This window comes from Notamacropus eugenii, chromosome 5 (genome assembly GCF_028372415.1).
Source record: "Notamacropus eugenii isolate mMacEug1 chromosome 5, mMacEug1.pri_v2, whole genome shotgun sequence".
Taxonomy (NCBI): domain Eukaryota; kingdom Metazoa; phylum Chordata; class Mammalia; order Diprotodontia; family Macropodidae; genus Notamacropus; species Notamacropus eugenii.
The window spans coordinates 440,750,209-440,769,021 of NC_092876.1; the positions used below are offsets into that span (position 1 = coordinate 440,750,209).

The 18,813-nt window shown below is 35.0% G+C and overlaps 1 long non-coding RNA gene across 1 annotated transcript in view; it reads left to right on the forward strand.

The window, feature by feature from the left end:
- Window positions 1-8,795: 8,795 nt before the first annotated feature.
- Window positions 8,796-18,813, forward strand: part of LOC140507194 (uncharacterized) — a 34,348-nt gene continuing 24,330 nt past the window's right edge. The window contains exon 1 of the long non-coding RNA XR_011968238.1: window positions 8,796-9,138. This is a non-coding gene — a long non-coding RNA (uncharacterized lncRNA). The remainder of the gene's footprint in view (window positions 9,139-18,813) is intronic.

Genomic DNA, 18,813 nt, shown 5'->3' on the forward strand with positions numbered 1-18,813 from the left:
TTTAAGTCTTATATTTGAAAGTCATATTTTCTATTTAGCTCTGGTCATTTCATCAATAATGTTTGACAGTGCCCTATCTCATTAGATATCCATTTTTTCCCAGAAGGATTATACTCAGTTTTTCTGGGTGGGTAATTCTTGGTTGTAATCCTAGCTCATTTGCCCTCCAGAATATCATATTCCAAGCCCTCAGATCCTTTAAGGTAGAAGCTATTAAGTCTTCTGTTATCTTCACTGTGACTCCACCATACTTGAGTTGATTCTTTTGAACTGTTTGCAATATTTTCTCTTTGACCTGGGAACTCTGGAGTTTGGCTATTATATTTGTAGAGGTTTTCATTTCGGTATCTATTTCAGGAAGTGACCAATGGATTCTTTCAATTTTTATTTTGCCCTCTTTTTCTAGAATATCAGGGCAGTTTTCCTAGATAATTTCTTGAAAGATGATGCCCAGGACCCTGTTTTGTTTTGTTTTTTATCATGCTTTCAGGTAATCCAATAATTTAAAATTATCTCTCATTGATCTATTTTCAGTATTTTATTCCAATGATAGATTTCACATGGCCCTCTATTTTTTTTTTCATACTTTTGGTTTCATTTTGTTGTTTCTTGATTTCTCATAAAGTCATTAGCTTCCATTTGCTCCGTTCTAATTTTTAAGGAATTATTTTCTACAGTGAAAGTTTGTACCTTCTTTTCCATTTGGTCTAGTCTGTTTTTAAGATATTATTTTCATCAATATTTGTTGGGATCTACTTTACCAAACTGTTGACTTGTTTTTCATGACTTTCTTGCATCATTTTTCTTTATTTTCCAAATTTTTCCTCTACTTCTCTTACTTGACTTTCAAAATCTTTTTTGAACTCTTCCGTGGCTTGGGATGAATTCATAATTTTTTTTTGTTTTTTAAATTGTTTTTCTTTACTATTCTTTTTTATTAATTAATTAATTTTTAGTTTTGAACATTCCCTTCCATAAGTTTTATTTTTTTTTACCCTTCCCTTCCCCTCCCTCTCCAAGATAGCCTGCAATATAATAAAAGCTCTACATATACATTTCTATTAAACATATTTTCATATTATTCATGTTGTATATAAGAATTATAACAAATGAGAGAAACCAGGTTAAGGAAAAAAGCAAAACAAAATATTATTCTGTTTCACTCTACATTTAGGCTCCATAGTTCTGTCTCTGGAAATGAATGGCATTTTCCATTGTAAGTCCTTTGGAACTGGCTTACGTCCTTACATTGCTGAGAAGGGCTAAATCTAACAAAATCCATCATTGCACAATGCGGCTGTTACTGTGTACAGTGTTCTCCTTGTTCTGCTCCCTTCACTAAACTTCAGTTCATGTAAATCTTTCTAGGTTTTTCTGAAGTCCACCTGTTCATCATTTCTTATGGCAAAATTTTATTCCATTACATTCATATACCAAAATTTGTTCTGCCATTCCCCACCTGATGGGCATCCCCTCAATTTCCAGTTCTTGGCCACCATAAAGAGAGCTGCTAGAAATATTTTTTTACACCTGCATCTTTTTCTCATTCTTATAATCTCTTTGGGATACAGCCCTAAAAGTGGTATTGTTGGGTCAAAGGGTATACACATTTTTATATCCATTAGGGGATGGTTCCAAATACTCTGCAGAATGGTTGGATCAGCTCACAGCTACACCAACAATGAATTATTGTAGCAACTTTTCCATATCTCCAACAATTATCATTTTTCTCTTTTGTCATGTTAGCCAATGTGATGGGTAGGATGTGGTACCTCAGAGCTGTTTTAATTTGCATCTCTCTAATCAATAGTGATTATAACATTTTTATATGATTAAAATAGCTTTAAATTCTTCCTGTTAAAACTTCTTGCTCATATTGTTAGACCATTTATCAACTGGAGAATGACTTATATTCTTGTAAATTTGACTCAGTTCTCTATATATTTTATAAAATAGGCCTTTATCAGAGACAGTTTTTCCTAATCTTCTGCTTCCCTCCTAATCTTTGCTACATTGGCTTTGTTTGTACAAAACCTTTTCAACTTAATGTAATCAAAATTATCCATTTTGTAATTCATAATATTCTCTATATCTTTCTTGGTCATAAATTCCTCCATTCCAATTCATGGTGTTTTTTTTTTTCTCTTGGAGGCTTTGGATGTTGGAACTTTGACTTTGTTACCTTCTTCTGAGTTTGTGTTTTGATATTCCTTGTCACCATGGTAACTTCCATGGTCAGAGATTTTTTGTTTTGTTTTTTTTTCCACTGCTGTTTACCCATTTTCCCCAGCCTACTACTTGACTTTTTAACTCTTTATCAAAGTAGGGTTCTACTTTGTTAATGGGATTTTACTGAGCTAGTCTCTTACATGAGATTGATGAAACAGCAGGTCAGAGACAAAGTGCCAGTAATTAGGTAGCCTTGAATTAATTAGCTTGATTATGAGGAACAGATTTGCAAATTGGTAATTCTCCTGATCAGAATTCCACTTTGCTGAAGTGAAGACAGAGATTTTATACCTAAATCACAAGTATGGATGGGGGGGGAAGGTAGATTATAAATAACATTTCCCCAAACTTGAGCAGTTTCCCACAACAAACTCACAAATGGAAGATAATGCCAAAATTCTGGACTCCTCTAGGGACAATATTGGTAGAGTCCTTGGGGATCCTTACTTGGAAGGTCACAAGACCAAAATTTTGTAATGGGAACCAATTCTACACTCCTTGATTTGCTTCACTTCAGATACCCAGGGAGAAGGATGCCAATGATTGTGAGCATTGTAAAATGTTTGTTAGCATTTTAAGTTGCACTGTAAGTCTGATGAAAGCAAGAAAAAATGCAATTCTGAGAATCAAATCTATTAGTATATTCATTACACATACCATATGTATTATTATGAGAATCTAAATCCACAGCTTCCAGGATAGAGGGTTCACTATCCCAAGGTTTAGGGGTTTTGTGTAGATGTTTTCAGAAATACTTCTAGGGACCTGTAAATTTTCAGTTCTTCCAGGTGCTATGATCTAAAGAAATGTGTTTACTCCTCTCCTGGCCTATGCTCTGATCTTTAAGGGACCATAAGCACTCTTTTCTGTCTTGGAGATGTTAGTACTATCTACTTTTTAATATAAGAATTAAGAAGACTCTCTAGGTTAGTCAGTTCTAATTTTTTTCAACAATGCATTTATCTCTATTAAAAAAGCCTTCTAATTGCTTTCCCTTGTTCCAGGAATTTCCCTCTTTAGTCTATCCTTCACACAAGTGTAAAATTTATTTTCCTAAAGCATGACTCTGCCTTACTACTTACTACCATACTTAAATTACAATGGTTTCCTAAAACCTTTCCAAGTCAATAGCAAATTTCTCTATTTGACCTATAATGTCCATCACAATTTTGCTCAGTTTGTTATACTTTAGGATTCTGTCATTGATTTGAAATGGTAGGAGTAGAAATGATCCTAGTCCACTTATCAATCTGTTATCAATCATCAGTCATTGATTAATTGACTACAAGTGCCAAGCACTATGATACACTTGGGATTACAATGGTGAAAATGAACTTCTCTAAACTAGAAGAACATTCAAAGAGTAAATATGTACAAATATATTTTAGATACAAAATAAAAGCACATGAAATATAAAGCAATTTTTAGGGAATAGTGGTGGGAGGCATTTAAAGCCAGGAGGATGAATCTGATACTCACATATTTGTTATATATATGAATATGTAACAAGTTTTGAAGAAAGCTCAGGATTGGGGAGATGAAATAGGAGAGGGAATTGGTTCATTCCAGGCATAGGTCTCAGTCAGTGAAAACCCACACAGAATTTCTTCTTGTTCATTTATTTTAATAGGAAGTAAATTCATTTTTGCCATGTTTTCAGGGAAATAAGTGTCTTCCTATCACAATATGTTAGAAAGGTTTTTTTTTTTTCTTAATACCAGTTTTTTTTTTCTATTTTATTAGATGCCAAGAGATGTTTTGGTTAGGAATGGCTTGTCTTAATAGTCTTGCCAATATTATAGGCTTTTGTTTCTGACTTATTTTAATTTTCTAGACATCGCATTTTTAGCAATAAAAATAATGTATTGTGTTTAAATGTTGAATGCATAGCTTAGAGTACTGTAGTGCTAAGATGATATTCACAGTGCCTACAGCACAGTTATGAATGTGCTGGCATAATTTTGAATTACAAAATATGACAGACTCTCCACATGGAAGACAGAACCAAAACATGTATTCAAACACCAGAAGACCAAATGCCAAAACCAGAAAGCCAAGTCCATTATAGCAACAAAGAAATTTATACACAACAAAAATACAGAGGGCAACACCTTGCCCAAGCCTTCTCTCTGTTAGGCTTCCCACAAACCAGCTCCCTTAAATAAATTACAAACAAGCTCTTCTACTCATGCTAGTTGCTGCCTCAGCTGCCTCCTTTCTCTGTCCTTCCCAGTTCTGACTCGTCTGACCAACTTCCTCTCAGTTGTACTCCAGCTCTGCCTTTTTCTTGTTCCACCCTTCCTGTTTCAACATTTCAGCAAGCTCCTCCTACCACAGGCTTCATGTGATTTAAGCAGGTCACATAAGCCTATTAATGGATGGAAAAGATCTTTCCATTCCATTAAAAATAAGTAAATTCCATGAAAAGTACATTAACAATACAAGTACCTCAATTAGATTTTGCTTTGAATGGGAGGCTAAGCCAGGGAGAAGATTCAAAATGAAGTGATTGGAATGCATAGCACACACTACTTCCCACTCCATTACTTAAAACTTAATCCCTCAAAGAAAATTTCAAAGAAAAAATCAGGAGCTAAAACTTTCCAGTCCTGGTGTTAAGATAGTACATTTTTTCTAGCTATCTCTTTAAGCAATAATACTATATTTAAAAATAAATGAGTGTGTATATATATGTATATATAATATATGTAAATATTTACATGTATGCACATATATACATATACATACCTATCTGCCTATCTGTATATATCTATATCTGTATATCTATGAAATTTAGAAACGTCACTGCTTAAATCATACCCTAATATAACTTGGAGGAAATGAACAGTGTGAGAGAGAATTCCTCCTCCTCACTTTAGGCTGTACTTTAATGTTTAATACGTGGTACAGTGCAGAATGTTAGGCAGTAATTGGTAGAGAATACAAAATTAGATCAACTGCAGATCAAGGGTTAGTGTGCTCATTATGGGAAGGGAATGCAAGGGTTTCCAGTAGATAGCAGATAAGCCTCTGGCATTAAAGGGAAATATGAAGGTCTCTTTTTCCAGAAAAGAAAAATAAATTAAATGGAGCCCTACTTTCCATCTTATTCTCCAAACTAAATATTGAACTCAAACCTTTTCCCATCTTTTGTCCTTCGAAGAAAATTATGTTCAATAATTATGAATATTCCAGAGCAACCACTTCAACAAGAAATGGTCCATGGCTGAGAATTGCCACCAGAGGGCATCCACAGCACACTATTCTTAGAGTAATTTCTGTAGCAGAAAGAAATAGAGAGAGAAAAAAAGGAGGGGGGAAGGAAGGAGAGAGAAAGAAAGGAATGGAGAATGAAGGAAATGAGGAAGGAAAAAGAAAAAAAGAAAGGAAGGAGGAAAGAAATTTTCTTTTTTTAATTTCCATTTTAAAGAATTACTTTCTAAAAGTGATTTATAAATCAAATATTGGCCAAAATGTTAAAAAAAAAAGTGTATATTTGATGATATGGTGTTATATGTTTTAATAACATTGCACATGTCATATTCAAAGGTTTGTCAAAGATTGGGAATTTTTTGAGAGTTTGGCCCAACCATAAAAATTATGTAAAAGAGGAAGCTAATTCCTAAACAAAATTGTGAATCAGACAAAGTTTGCCTTTAGGTGTCACTTGTCCCCATCCTTTCTTTTTTGGTACTTTTCATCACTCCTTCCTAGCAAAAACCAACATCTCTCCTTTACAGTAGAAAGATCCCTCAAAGAGATGTGATAATTTAATTTATGCTGAATGTTAGAGATTCCTAGTGCTGCTCCTCCAGGAGTATCAGAACTTTTAAAGGGTTGGATGCTCCAGGGAACTTAATAATTAAAAGAAGGAATAGTTTGCTGAAAGTATAATATCAAGGAGCAAGGAGAAATCATTTTGATTAGGAGATCCACCTGCTGTACTTCAAATCAAATCACTTGAGAATTTTTCCAATGTATATAACTAGTCTTAATCATAAATTTTCATTACAATACAGTATATGAATGCAACCCAGCTCCCCTTAAAGCTGGGTAGGAAATAATTATAGGTATAATGACTAAGTCCTGTCTTGGCTCCTCTATCCAACCAGTTAGCAGGCTGAAACAGTACCTAGTAACACCCTAGCACAGTGGAAAGTGTTGAATTTGGAGTAAAAAGACTTGGATGTAAGTCTTACTTCACTGGCTGTGTAGCTATGGGCAATTCACTTAATCCCTAAGAGCCTAAGTTTCCTCATCAGTAAAATGGACCTGATAATACCTATAGGACATACATTGTAGGATTTGGGGGACCATCAAATGAAATACTATATACAAAATAATTTTATAATTTTAAAATACAATATAGCAATCACTTATCAGTATTATGTGTGCAGCTTTATATTATTTTATATCAGGAAAACTGTAACCACTCCTACTTTAATTGATCCTGTACAAGCTAGAAAAGTTTTCCTAAAAAAACATTTAAATCACTTCAGTGACTTTCTCAAATCCCCATAGAGGACTCCCCACTTAAAGTTGAACAAAGTCAACATTTTTAAAACGAGCATAATAATATTTGTTCACATTTGCAGAATATTTCAAATTTTACAAACTACTTTCCTCACAACAGTTACATAAGGCAAGTGGTATAAGCATAATTATAACATTTACAGATGGGAAGTAAGCTTTGGTTCTATCAGTTTGAACTTTGACAATTTTAAAAAGTTACTCATTGATTCATCTCATTTAATGGAGAAGTAATTTGTAAAAGTCTTGTCTAATGCATTAATTAAAAAAAATATTACTGACCTCCACTTCTCTACCATATAGTCAAACATCTGCATTCAAAATATTCATTTTCCCTCATTCTTCAAACTAATCTGTATAGCACATGTAGAAGTTTTTCCTTTCTTTTTTTTGTTTCATAAAAAATTTTCAATAACTTATGAGAGTCATTTGAGAGAATGGTTATCAATAGACCTTCTTTTGGATGAGATAATCCAGGACTATGAAACTTTACCAATACAATCCCTATGACAGAGATGAAATAACTCTCAAAGTCAGAAAGACAAGAATATTTATTAAATATATACCTGAATTATTTAGATCTACATAATTCAATTATAGTATTGTCTGCATATTTATACATATGTGTATATTTAAATAATGTTTACCTTTCGATAAGGGATACGTTTTACTTTTGCTGAACATTCACGGATTAATATTTCGCTTTCCTAATGACTCACATCAATAAAAAAAACTTAAAAGTTCCTGTGAATACGGGATTTGTCTTTTCAATATTTTTTCTTTGCATTCTTTTAAACTCATACAAATCTAAAAGAGGGATGTCAGCTGATGACGATTGTTGCTTAGACATCTGGTTTATCAGAAGTTACTGAAAGTAGAAAAGGTTCCCCATTAAGTATTCTGTCAGAGTATTTCCTCTAAACATGAGCACTTTACTATTTATATAATACATCAGAAAACCTTCTATTGATTTCAGGAATATGTGTGTGTATTCATACACACATACATACATATATGTGTGTATACATATATATACATATATATACATATATATAGTGAGTATGTGCATTTGTAATAAGGATGTATGTGTGTGTTTATATATTCCAGTGGTTGCTTGTTTACCATTAACTTTTAATACCTAAGAGGGACCAGATTTCTGTCATATTTATGTATATATATATATATATATATGTATATATATGTGTGTGTGTATGTGCATTTGTAATAAACATTTGTATTTTTATTTATATATTTCAGTGATTCTTTGTTTATTGTTTACTTTGAATATGCAAGATGGATCTAGTCTCTGTCTACACCTAGGTTTGGACATACACACAAGCATGCGCGCGCACACACACACACACACACACACACACACACACCACGGGCATGTGGAACCTAGGTAAATAAGAAAATCTTCTTATTTATTATTTACCTAAGAAGATTGAATTGTCCTTTCTCAAATCTAAGCTGTTCAGTCTGAACTCTGATTTCAAAGATACCCGGGAATGCAGATTTTGGAAGCAGAGAAAAATAATTGATAGCATATACCCTATGTTTGCGAATAATAACCATGAGGCCAAAGACTCCATCGAAGTTTGTGGAGAGCTCCAAATGAGAAGAGCTCTCAATTACAATTTTAAGCAACTCTCCTTTGCCAACATGATGTCAAAAACAAGTTAGTTAAACTCTAAAATTTCATCTCAATAGATGTGGCTTCGGATAAGATCTATTTTGTATGTGGCTAGGTTTTGGGGTTTTTTTTTCTCCTCCTGTTCTAATGTGGCTGCCAACATAACACAAAAAGCACCTGTTTTGGTGTATGAAAAATGTACCTTGAGCATGTATTTGCTTGAAGTGGAAGGAAGGGTCCTTAAATCACTCTGATTCCAATTCAAAGAACTCTTTCAGGGTCACGTGGGATTGATGAAATATGTAGGGAAAAGACCCAGGGCATGGGTGAGGAACATCATAGAGGCAGTTTTCTTTCTTCCTTCCAATGCCATATTGCTAGAAAAGGGGAAGAGAAGTGAAAAGATAGTGAGAAATGAAGGGAAAGCAAGATAGTATTTAATCCAAAGGGAGTGCTTAAAGTCCATGCACTTACTCTTCCTAGTTAACATTAGTCCTTTTTGTCTTTTCTTTCTTTCTTTCTTTTTTTTTTTGTCATAATAGGGGTCCACCATCCACCAGTAATGGATCAAAGTGAGGAGACAAATTCTTATGTGGCAGAACTGTTGAATGACTCAGAGATGGAAAGGAAAGTCTGGGAAAGCAGCAGGAGGTGGTATAATGAAACTTGAAACTATGCTTTTAAGAAGGAAGAAGAGGAGGGATGGCTATATCCAGTGATTTTTAAGAAGCAAAGGGAAATCTTAGGTAAGCATCCACCTTGTGCAGCACTTCTTTTATATGGCTATCTTAGAAATAATAACTGTCATGTGATACTGTTGAGCAAGATAATTCCCCTGTGAATCATTCACACCAGGAGTCATATCTCTCCATTTTCTCCCACTATAGAGGGATCTCCCCTGGCAACCCATTTCCCTTCTATGGTGAAGCTTTCTTTTCAAATCCAGGACAGACTTACTACCTTCTAGGGAAAAAAAAGTATTGGTTGCCCATTTCAATCTCTTCACTTGCCTCCAAGGATATTCCAGTTATGGTTTACCAGGAGTATGTTCTAAGAGATAAATCCCTACTGCTTCTTTTAGGATACTCATTAAAACAACTGAATAAACTCTCATTTCTATTAAATGTACGACTGAACCACCAGTCGTTTTGCACTAGCAAACTCCAAATTGAGTTCATGAAACCTTGATAATTTAGATTGTTTAATCTCCCTTCTAGGTTGTGCATGATAATTAAGCAAGGTCAAATTCACTGGCCAGCGCATTTTATGATCAGTAAATAAAAGTGTGTAAAATGAAAGGGAAAAACAGGTTTTATACATGCTGAACTACTTTCATAGGAAGCCAAAAGGGGAAGAAAGGTGTTGTGTCCTAAGAATTGGAAGGGATTATTGAATCTGAAAAGAGTAGTTTTTCCCAAGAAGGGTAAAGAGAAGGGGAAATAGACCAGTGCCGTTAAGCAGATGAATGTCTCTCTGTTCTTCTCCTTGATACCTAGATGAAATATGGGATTCATTCTATTCTAGCCATTGCAATTTGAATGCCCCTTCTTCCCACTCATGACTGCTTCTTTTCTGGCCCTACTCTCTGGTATGTCTTCATGGCTTATTTTTCAGCAGATGCTCCCTATGGCTCTGGTAACGCATCTGGCATGCTTGAAATGGATTCCTACTATGTCTACCTATGACTCTCCTTGTAGGTTAGCTTCAGGGGAGGAACATGGGAGCTTGGGTAACCATCCATTCAGCAAATCAGTCTCTTCACATAATTCTCTATGCCCTTAGAGGTGGAACTAAAGTGAGAGTTATCTTCATCAGAAAATACCTTTGCTCACCACCTTAACAGGCAGAGTAATACTACCATTATCCAAAATGGGCAACTGTAGGCTGACAGTTGTAGGAGACAGCTGGTGACCTAGTGGAAGGAGTGCTGTAGTCAAGAAAATCTGACTACAGATCTGGCCTCAGACACTTAATGTGTTTGAGGTCCTGGGCAGTTATATAATCTCTGTTTGCCTTATTGAGTAGAGAAGGAAATGCCAAATGACTTCTTGTCAAGAAACCCCTGCACAGTATGATTTACATGGTCATGAAGAGTTGAACCTGACTGTAAAACAGGACTGGCAACATTTAAGCAGAACAATTCCCAAAGCATTCCCTCAGGGTGGCTTTAAGAAGTTTCTTTATGCAACATACAGGGCCAAGATACTTATGTCTTTCTTTTGTGCATAACCTCTATGATTCTGAACTCATGAGAAAATTCCTTGTCAAGGCATGCTGGGTATCTAGATGTCTCTCATTTTTTTTTAATTAGAAACATTCACAATATATCTTCAGGTTTCCATTTCATTTCATTCATTACCTCATTCCTTATCTGAGAAGGTAAATAGGATAATGTGTGTGTGCGTGTGTGTGTGTGTGTGTTCATCCTTCATTGCCAAAGAAGATTATGCCATCAGAGAAATAATGGCATGACTTGCACTTGACTTTGTTTTGAGTGAGGGAGGGCTGTGCAGATCACCAGCCTCACTTCTCCTCCAGAGCCATCTGAATCCAGTGACCAGATATTCATCAGGATGACTGGAGATGACCCAGGATGAGGCAGTTGGGATTAAGTGACTTGCCCAAGATCACACAGCTAGTGAGTGTCAAGGGTCTGAGGTGAGACTGGAACTCAGGTTCTCCTGACTCCTGCGCTGGTGCTCTATTCACTGCACCATCTAGAGATATACCATATGGAATGCTAAAAGGAACTAAGAAAGTATGGCTGCTTAACCCTGAAGTTCAGTGGGGGCTTGGGAGGTGAGCCATGATAATTCTATTTAAGTATCTGAAAACCTGTCATGCCATAGAGGAAATATACCTTTTCTACTTGACCCCAAGAGACAGAAATAAAAACAATGAGTGAAGTTACTAAGGAAGGCAACCATGATGTGAAGAAATAGTTCTTAATAATTTGAGCTTTCCAGAATTCAAATGAACTTTCTAAGGAGGTATTGTGCTTCCCCCCACTAAAGTTATTCTGACAAAGTTGTCCTAGTCATTTTTAACCTCCCTGCCCCCATCATGGACATGGACTAATGAAACTCATAGATCCCTTCCCAGAATAATGTTTTTAAATGCATGAAATAAAATATGTAGGATCTCAAAGGACAAAAATTATAATGAAATACAGTTATCAAAATCTATTTTTAAAAACTTCAAGTTAGTCTAGGTCATCTCTGAGATTTTGTGATTCAAAACTTACTCCCTTTTAGTATTTCTGGACATGGACATTTTCTGTATTTAGACTTTTGAAATGTGCTTTTCTCACATCAGTCTTACTCATTAATTTTCCTTTTTTTTTAAGGGGGGGAGGTCCCTTTCACTTTTTTATATATCTATATCTATATATATATATATACATATATATGTATATATACATATATATGTATATATACATATATATATGTTTTCTTTTTTACATTACAGGCATTTTTTGTATCATTCTCATTATTCTGTAAGAAGTTTCCTCTAACCAAAGAAATGGTAAATAAATAAACAAGCAACCAAATAAATAAATAAAAATAGATAAGTAAATCTAATCATACAGAAAATGACAATACTACCTAAATTGCTTCACTTACTCAATGTACTTTCACTGATTTTCCGTCAGTTTTGTGATATATGCAGGACAAGAATGTCTCAGAAACATACATGAGGAATATACATACATGAGGAAAACAGCTAATTCATGACCTCCTGCTGCCTCTCCCAAGGATCAGTGGCCACTTACACATGCAGATACAAAGGCAAGAGAACGTGAGACTAGCAGATCACCCTAAGATCATAACTTTGCACCTTGCTCAAGTCCTTCTTGGCAAACAGCCATGTCCCACTCAGTTCCAGGTCCATGACAAAGTTACTATGGGGAACAGACTCTGGGAACCTCTTTGAACTCCCCTTGAATCTTCCAACTTAATCTGGCCTTTCATACTCAGATCTGTTACACTTCACCTAGTTTGGCTCTCCATTGTCTGTTAGCTCTGGATGGCTCCAGCTGCTTCCCACCCAAGCCTTCCATTATCTCCAGGTTGCCTCCTGCTGTTTCCAACCCTTGACCAGTCACCCCAGTCCCATTAATGTCCTCCTTGGACTTCTCCTCAAGATACTCCCTAAATCTTTCCTACTATCACCCCAGATTACTAGACCATCCCCAGATCCCTCCTACAGTCTTTTCTGTATTTAAGTTCCATCTTGCCTCCATGAAGGGGCTCAGATTTGATCCAGCATAGACTCTGTCTAGCTGAAATTCTATCTCGCCGACTAGTTAATACAAGCATTTCAAATGCTTAGGCTCCTTAACAGTCAACCCAATATGGCAAATCTTTAATAAACTTTGCTTTTCTTTGGCTTTAAGAAGGTTTGTGTCGAATTCATTTGAACAGAACCTGGGGCGGGTATTTTGGGGTTCCCCAGCACCCTGAACCTCAACATTGCCAGCATTTATTCTGCTTGCTGCAGCCCCAGTATAGGTGAATACACACAGAGGAATCTTCAGGGAATGCCTCATTCATTTATTTATTTGTTCCTTTAAAAATATTTATTAATTTCTTCATAACAACCAGAACCTTGAGGAAGTACTAAAGATACAGAGTTAAAATGAAACAGTTCCTGTTTTTAAGAACTTATGTTTGACTGGCGCACATTGTAATTCAAAACAAAATATATACATATTTTAAAATAAATACTCTAGTAAAAAGTAAATGTTTTCTTGGATGGGGTGCAAGGAAGTTGACTAGCCACTACTTTCAAGGAGTGTTTCTGCCTCTGCATGCCAGTACTTTGCTGATCATTCTAATAGCTATTCCAAAGTCCATTGCTATGGGGCTTTGCCCTTGTTATTAGAGATTGTCTTAGCCTGCAGGAGAGATTGGAAGAGCTTTAGTCATTTTTAATCTTCAAGCTTAACATTGCTTCAGGAAGTTCTTTTGTAAAGATTGGAGAAGATAAAAGCACCCAATCCCACTTCAGGCTATTGAATAAAAATACTCTAGAAAAACTTGAGAAGAGTTAACCCACTTCATCACATCCCTATCTAAAGCTTGCAGACTTCTAATAGTTTCCCCTTGGATGAGATCCAAGACTCTCTTTTTTTGAGTTATCTCACTCCCAATGGGAAAATTCTCCACTCTGTATTGTCTTATATATTCTTCAACAAATACTTTCTCTGATTTCTGTTTGGCTATGACTGGATAAATGAGTTTCTTTACTATTTGCTCTGTGTGTTCATTGTGGAACTGGCTATTAGGTGGGAGAGATGTCTTGCTTGATAGAAAAAACTTAAGGTCCTCTTTGACATAATATTGACATAAAATCAGTTATTAGATTGAACTTGATCATGCCCCCTATATAACAATATTTAAGGGAACATATATATATTACATATATACATATATATGTATATATACACATATATATGTGTGTGTATATATATATGTATGTAATTCTAACAATTCTCTCTAAAGAGACCAGAGTGGCCTCCAGTACCAAACATCTTCTCTTCCTGAAAGGAATTAAATTCTCTTTTGGAGAGGAATATGGGTGGAAGACTCTAGACATATCTCCTCTGTCTCCCTTCAAGCCACACAGTGACACCCCCGTATTATAGGCAAGGGTGTAGACTTTTGCCCCACATAGCACCTCCTAACACCAAGTGAGGTCACTCTCTACACCTTGTTCTGTTATTCTAACAACTATAACCATGGCTAGTCCAAATGACCTTGACTATAAGCTTTGTATACTCTCTCCCTATACACTAAATCACCTTTATCTTGGGATCCATAAACATGTGGGTATGATTTCATATACAGATGTGTTGAAGACTGACTTCCAATAAGAAAGGTTAGACTCTTTAAAGCTTAGGTTTTAGTTCATGTCTAGGGTCTCTCCAAAGTGGTGAGGGTGGAGGAGTAAGGCATTTTTTCTATTATGTGAATTAGGTATAGGAAAAATATTAATTTTCTACACAGAAAAGAAATGCTAGATATAAAAGTATACACTAGTAGACATTGACAGAGACTTCAACAAATAGCTATAATTATTAATATTAGACTTCCCAGGAGTTGCACCTCATCTCTGTATTGCCTCCCTCAGAATTTATGGCTTTTGCAGAGTTGGGCTCATATTTATAAGCTGTTGGTTAACTTTTCCCAGAAGTACTTGAAGTTGTGGAATTCCTTCCAGAATGGATTTGCCACTGAAAGACAACAAAGGATCTTTGGATCTCTTAAATTTACCAGGTTATCTGCAAACTTGAACATGTTTGTATTAAGGTTAATGTTTGATGATCAGGAAACAGTGCAATAATGATAGCCAGTATCTCAGATTTCTGCTCCACTGGAGAAGCCCCATCCCCTCCCCTTCTCCAACTGCCATGTAGGACCATGTGACATAGTACTGGATTCTGAAAAAGTGGCACCTGTCTCTAGGAGAACATTACTTGTTATGCAAAAAATAAAAGGAAGAAAGAAGCTGCAGCGGTATCACTATCTTGTTAAAGTTTAATCAGATCATCAGTTCTTCTTGATCAGTAACCAATAAGGGAATTCCTTTGTTATGACCAAGGTGCCAAGTCATTTGTAGCCCAATCTTCTTTGATCTTGCAGTGGCCAAGAAATGCAGCAGGTCACATGGTTGACTGGAAGACAGGAGAATAGTTCTGTGAATTAGATGAACAGAAATTTTCTGTCACTCTCACTTCATTCAACATTGTTGAATTGTTTGTCAGAATTAGGTCTGGAATAGTAGTTTGCCTCATTATTTCCTCAGCCTTTTTAGCCGTGAAAGTAATTTTTTTTTTCCCCTTTAAAGTTAAACATGGAATAGATGGGATAGTAATCAAAATGCTAACCCAAGAAAATTCAGCTTGTAGTAGATTGATATTATTGTTAACACTGTGGGAGAGGCCACGCAGCTGAGTCACAAAGACAGGAAAGGTAAAATGTTTCTTTTGCATTGTGAGAAGAGCAAGAATTTTCGCCCACATGCTGGCTGCAAACAACCAAGATATTTAGAAAAGCATAGTGGATGGAGTGCCATGCCTGGAATCAAGAAGACTTGGATTCAGATAGTTGTTGTGTGAACCTGGACAAGTCACCACTATCTGCCTCAATTTCCTCAACTGCAAAATGGGGATCATAGTATCACTTATCTCACAAATTTAATATTTGTAAAGCACTTGGCACAATGCTTGGCACATAGTGGATATTTAAAAATGTTTACTCCTTTTCTGTTATCCAAATGAGTGATTATGTGGTATAGTTCAAAAATCCTCATTATAGAGGAAAAAGGAAATCCATGCCAAAGACTTTTGTGCCTAAGGAATATTTATTAAAAATTATTTACACATAGGTAGAGTTGGGAGTGGGATATTCCAGAGCTCTAAATTTGCATTGAGTTTGGAGCAATGCTATGGTAATTCCCCAAACTGTAGTGGTTTGGCAGTTTCCCATATTTTGATATTGTGGCTTTTCCAAAGATGATTTCCCTGATTTTCTTTTTTTTTTCTAAAGAAAAAAAAGTCTTTGATGTCTAATAAAGATAGTCATTCATTTTTGGTGTTCTAAGAGCAAGGTGTTTTCTGTTCCATGTATTTTCCAACATATATACATTGAGATGTTTAAATGACATAATGAGAATTCAGAATATGAGAGTGTCCATAATTTGCTCAAGAACAGGAATAAGAGGGATATCGAAGGTCTTGTAGATGATGTGTGGGATTATTCAGGAGGCTGTACTTAGATGGGCACTTCATCTATATGCTTATCATTAAGCAATGAACAAAGACATCAGTTAATTTTAGAGGTGAAAGCAAAAGGCAAGAATCTTGCCACAAGATCAATTAACATGAGCCCTGCCAACTTTCACCAAAGTGTCAAGACAATGTGCTTTAGTTCTCTTAAGAGAAGGATCAAAGGAGGGTCTTATAGAGATATTTATGTTTGCTTGTTCTGTTCTCTTTTTGCTTTTCTGTTTGTTTGCTTTGATGATTATACATATAAAATGCTAAGTAGAGATTTCATGAGGAAGGAGGGAAAACTTTCAACAGACAATAATACTAGTAAGCATGAATATAATTAAGCATAAATATGTATATTCATGTACATATTCTCAAGCAAGCAATATTAATTTATTTGCATCACTCAGAGTGAAGGATTACACTTGCATTAACATATTAAAAGAAGAAAAATCAGGTTGCTATACACATAAGAAAAAGTCCTAGAAACTACAGATAATAGACATATGGAAAGCATTTAAAATTTATTGGCCCTACTATACTATGCGTGTGACAAGTCAAATTTATAGCTAGAATCAAATTAAAATATAATTGGGAAATGTTTAGAATAATAAATAAAAATATACTAAAACAAATACAATATTAATTCATTTCATTGTTAAGTCAAATGAAATCCCAGGAATCCACTTCTATTCATGTTAACAACACTGCCCAAGACTCCAAAGATTCTTAAAAAGACATCAGTGATATACAAAAGTGTAAACAGGGTAGAACCTAAAGAAGCTGGCATAATACATCTATTGTCAATAGTGAAAAGAACAGTGATGATCAAAGTACTAAGCCAGGATTTCCTCTTTTTTCAGGGCAAACTTGTTTCAAAGATCAGGGGATCTTACCAATAACTCCAGAATAAGAGAGACTGTACTGCACTCTATCCCTAGATAGTCTAGTGAATAGGGAAGTATTGGAAGGAGTTGAGTGAGATAAAGATTCCCTTAGAAAAATTTACCTATATAAAGTGATGACTGTTTCTGTGCCTTAGTCACTTCTACAACACATCGTAGTCTTCCACACCATATTTCAGAATAAAACAGATGGGAGTATGATAATATTAAGGAGCTTGTCTCATTCCTTTGTAGCATGTTAGGCTTGAGTAGCTTTTAATATTGAGAAAATTAAAGAAAGGTCCTAGATTGTATAGTTCTTCTAATGAAAGAAGAAAAATAATCCTCTGGTGGAGAAATGTCAGTAAATCAAAGCTGAATTCAGTGCTTAGCGCATAGTAGGTCCTTGAGAAAAAATTATCAATTGAGCCATTTAATTACTAAATTGGGTCATGCACCCTGGGGATGAAAAATGGCTACTGAAATGAAAACTCTACATGACAAGGGCTTTCTTTAGTATAATAAATTGAAGAACTCTATCAGAAAACCAGTAGAATATCCTAGGCACTTCAAAGACTCTGTTATTCCCTAGATATAGGAACTCTTTCCAAAGATGCAAAATGAAACTCATTTCCACCTTGCCATCCTGTGCAACTCTTTTGAATGCTTTCCCCTAAATCTCCATAGAAGATACACTGAAGTTGATGGACACCATCTAATACTTTTATTTTCATCAGATTTTCTCAGTTTGTTGTGACCAGCTCACATTCTTTACTGGTCATGTGTATATTCAAAAATAACTATTAGTATATTCATCAAGACTGGCAGCAGGACACATTAGAAAAAGGTCTGGCTTTGGAATGAAAAAGATTTTGAGTGAATTTTTGCCTCTGGCATGTACCAGTTGCATGAAAATAGGCAAGTCAATAATATGTGTTTTTTGGAAAGCTATCTTACACAGAAGATATCAATCCCAATTGGTAAGTGGTTTTCACAATAAGGTCTTACCTTCACCAATAAAAGTGAAGATCTGAACCAAATATCTATTTGTCTATCTATCTAAATATCTAACATCTCTGTGTGTAAATATATATATACATGTATACACACATGCATATACATGTATAAATATGTATGCACACATATGCATATAAATATAGTTAGTTATTTAGTCATATCTAGTGTACCATCTAGCTGCCCCTTGAAATACATAGCTTACTTCAATAGGATGTTCACCTACAGAAATAAAGCAAAAATATTAAATTTAAGTTAATAATTAAGAAGGATATTTTTGTTTATTATATTAAAAAAACAGATTTTTTTCATTAATTAATCATTATGCATTTCTTTCAACTGCAATGGTACACAAAATGTCATTATCATATCACTGAAATGAAATGACAATGAATTTTTGTTTAATGTTAAAAATCAGGAGGAAGTAGACAGTCTTGTCACATTATATTTTTTTCCATCTTTTTTACATGTCCTTGTTTTTCAAAGGCTTTTTCACATGAAAATTGTAAATAATTGAAAAAACTGTAAAAGATCCAGAATGTAGTAGACTTATGCACTACCTCTATTCAATCAATCAACAAACTTTTATTAAGTGACTATTAAGTACCAGACACATCTAGTGATGTTCATAATGCTACATTTGGGAGCACATTCACTACAATTTCAAAGCAAACTCACTCCAATATTAAGTTAAATTTCTTTGTAAAGATTTTCATATTCATCCTGCCACTACCTAATCTCAGTAATTT